The sequence below is a fragment of the Elephantulus edwardii genome, unplaced genomic scaffold (genome assembly GCF_000299155.1).
Source record: "Elephantulus edwardii isolate Elephantulus edwardi_28Jun2011 unplaced genomic scaffold, EleEdw1.0 scaffold00020, whole genome shotgun sequence".
In the NCBI taxonomy this organism is placed as follows: Eukaryota; Metazoa; Chordata; class Mammalia; order Macroscelidea; family Macroscelididae; genus Elephantulus; species Elephantulus edwardii.
This window is the reverse complement of record NW_006399770.1, coordinates 19,802,901-19,806,595: the sequence shown is the minus strand read 5'-3', so window position 1 is coordinate 19,806,595 and position 3,695 is coordinate 19,802,901. Positions and strand designations below refer to the sequence as shown.

Here is a 3,695-nt window from a genome sequence, read left to right as displayed (position 1 = left end):
AGGCAATGCAATTGGCACAGGATAGAGCAGGGTTTAGGGCTGTTGTACATAGGGTCGCTATGAGTCGCAACTGACTCGACAGCACATAACAACAACAACAAGCATGATGTTGTTGTTTTATACCGTAGAGTTGGAACTGACCATAGCTGACCCTCCAGCAGGTTTTCAGAGGCAGGTAATTACACAGGAGGAGAATGCCCATCCTTCTTTCATAGTTCAGCTAGTGGAGTTGAACAGTGTGCCTTCGGGATTGCAGCACAACTTCTTGGCAGTAGGCCAGGATACATATTTAAAAATTAAAAAAAAATATGGCAAGAAAAGGATTCATGCATTTTCAATGCCAATTTATCTTCTATCTTCCCAGGCTATTTACCACTAAACAGCTACTTTCTAGGTGATTCCAATTCCTGATGACCCCTTGTATATCAGATTAGAAATGTGCTCCATAGTATTTTCAGGGGCAGATTTTTGTAAGCAGTTTGTGAGGTCTTTCTAGCACTTGTTCATCCACCATTCAGTACCAGTTAATAATTGAGAATGTCCATCATTTTTGCTCAACACAGGTACTAACCCATTGCTGTTAAATCAATACCACACACAATAACTTTTTCAAACAGATAGAAGTTGTTCTCTAGGGATTGCCAAGTTTATAATCTGGAAGCAAGCTCCTTCTTTTTTTCCCATGGAGCAATTGGTGGGTTTCAGAAGTCAACTTTTAGTTTGCAGTTCTGCCATTAAATAGTGTCATCAAGAATTCTTATCCTGGGGCTAAAAAGACAAATTCACTGCTATCCAGTTCGTTACAACTCATATTGACCCTCCAATGGGATTCTAAGGCTGAGAATTGAAGTAAATGGAGGCTGGTCATCTTTCTTCTGTGGAGCGTCTGATAGACTGAAACACCAGAAATGAAGTTTCAAATGAGGCTGTAGGGTTAATAGTACAACTCACCACAGACTCCATCATCCAGATAGCCTCCCTTTTGCTTTTCCATCAAGTCAGAACCAAATCATAGCTGACACTCCAGCAGGTTTTCGAAAGCTATAAATTGTATAGAAGATTTCCCATCTTTTCCTTATGGAGCCATTGGTAGATTTAAATTGCCAGACGACAGCCTTTGGGTTAGTAGTTGTTGATGTTATACGTCATGGAGTCACCTATGACTCATTGTGACCCTATACACAATAGCGCTGAACCTTATCCTATCCTGAACCAAGCTCACTGTCTCTTACACATCTAACCCTGTTACCCTCGTTACTAGTCAAACCATCTTATTTTGGGTCTTCCTCTCTTGTGCGGACTCTACCTTCCAAGCATGATATGCTCCTCCAAAGACATGTGTCTTCTGGCAACATGCCTGAAGTATATCAGATGGAGCTTTTAAAAATCTTTGCATCTAAAGAGGAATTTGGTTTTACTTTCCAGTACAGATCTTTTATTCTCTTGGCAGTACATGGAATGTTCAATACTCTTCTCCAGCACCACAACTCAAAGGCTTGGATCCTTATCCTGTCATCCTCAGTCATGGTCCAGCTCTTTGGTGCATGGCAAGAATTTGCAAAGTCCGTGGCTTGGATCAGGTGCACCTTAGTCTCTCAATTGACATCATTGCTCTTTAGCACTCTGGAGTGGTCCCTGTTTCATCATTTTTCCCCATTAAATTGAATGAATCCAAGCAGCAGAATTTGAGAATTTCACAAGCAGCAAAAAAGCAACAAGACCAGAAATTCTTGAGCCATTCAGACAGAGGCCTATAGGAGAAGAAGCCGTAGCAGCCTCAGCAGAGAACCAGAGACATGATGTGAGATTAAGTAGACCTTGGGACTGTTACCCCATGGAATCAAAACTAGGAAAGCCCACATTTGTTGGAGAACTGGGATTGGAAGAGAGCCATATTTAGCAGGCCTGAGAGCTTTGAAACACAGAATAAAGATAGGAGGCTCAAGGCTGAGTCACTTGTGAGCAAGTCTCAGAAGTTGTTGTGACTGCTAGTATTCTGCTAGTAACCTGATTTATAGACTTTTGACTTACCTAATCTGGTAAAGTGTGGTCTGTGTGCTATTGAAACATATTTTGAATCCAGTGCAACAGTAAGATTGGTTTAGGATAGACAGTGAAGAGATTGATATTCTTAACAGCTTTAGCATGCTTGGTTCCACAATCAACACACTTGGTATCACCCACTAGGATATCAAAAGACAAATTGCATTTGGAAAATATGCTGTCAGGGACCTCTCCAGAGTAATTAATGAAAAGCTATGATGTCAGTCTTGAGACTAAGGTGTGCCTAATCCAAGCCATGTTCTTCGCATTTACTTGGTATGCATCAGAAAGCTGGATAATGACTCAGGATGATAGAAGAAGAATTGATGCCTTTGAACTGCATCACTGGAGAAGAGTATTGAATATACCATGGACTGCTAAGAGAACAGACATATCTGTCCTGGAGAGGCTGAAACCAAGCTTCTCCTTGGAGCCAAAGATTTTGAAGCTCTGTCTGACACACTTTGGGCATGTGGCAAAGAGAGACAGACAGTTCTTGGAGAGGGACACCATATTTGGAAAGATTGACTCAGTGACAAGGGTCATGGGGGTAGGTGTATCAGAGAAAAAGAAATTGGCTCAAGTGACAGTTGGCTTCAGAGCAGTAAAATTGGTGTTGGGAGGAGTAGAAAGAGGTTGACTTTCCTAAATAGAGCTCTGTGTGGTCTATGAGACTTTAGACTCAGTAAAGCAAGTAAGATTGGTGTTGGGAGGAATAAGAGTAGGTATGAGAAAAGGCAGGACTTGTCTGATCACTTGGGGTTTGGTTTTGTGCTGTTGATGGTGTTGGCAGGGATAGTTACACTTTGTAGAGAAGATAAAGGTCAGATATGGTCATGCCCACAGAGCCTTTGCTCTTTTTACATAATGGCCACACAACACACAGATAATGCTCATGATTGTAGGTTTATCAGGGAAGTAACAAGTTACAATTCAGATAGAAAACACTCAGGAGCCAATTCTTAGGACAGGACAGCTTTTTTCTGAAATGCTCATAGGCAAGACTTACATTCTGTGGTTTAGGGTCCTGCCAAAAGTGTTAAAAAGTTTTGCCAAATATGATCCCCCATCTCATCACTCTGCCTAGACTAAGGCTCCGTGGACAGCAGATCCTCGTCATCCTTGTCTTGCATCACTCTCTAATTCTCTAGCCCTCTGCAGCTGCTGGTACTACTGTTGTTTTGCTGTGATGTGCAAGGATTTCTGGCACAAAAGACGTTGCTTCTTCTTTCTTGATGGAAGTGAGAGTCTCATCTTCTGCTTTGAATTTGCTGAATTTAACACTAGAGGGATGGCAAAACAATTTCCTTTTTAGTGGTGTACAACCCTTACTTGTATAACCCTTCCCAAAAAGCTGCTAATTGTCATATATATATATAGTAAGCTATGGGGGGGCACAAACATCTCCCATTTGTATTGTCATCTATGTAATGAAAGAGAAACTATTATTAGCTAAAAAAAACCTTGTTGAATAACCAATTATAGTACAGGAAAAACAACAACAACAACAACAAAAACCCTATACAATAATAGTAAGTTATGCCATTAGAAAAGAAAAAAAAAATAATTTAAAGCAGCTAGTTTGTCCTGGCTGGAAGCAGGAGTGGCATCCACTTCCAAAATGGCTTGCCTCTGGAAACTCTATGTACGAA

The 3,695-nt window shown here is 40.9% G+C and overlaps 1 pseudogene; it reads right to left on the bottom strand.

Annotated features, from left to right (window-relative positions):
* Positions 1-3,695, bottom strand: part of LOC102876001 — a 62,014-nt pseudogene that overhangs the window by 41,367 nt on the left and 16,952 nt on the right.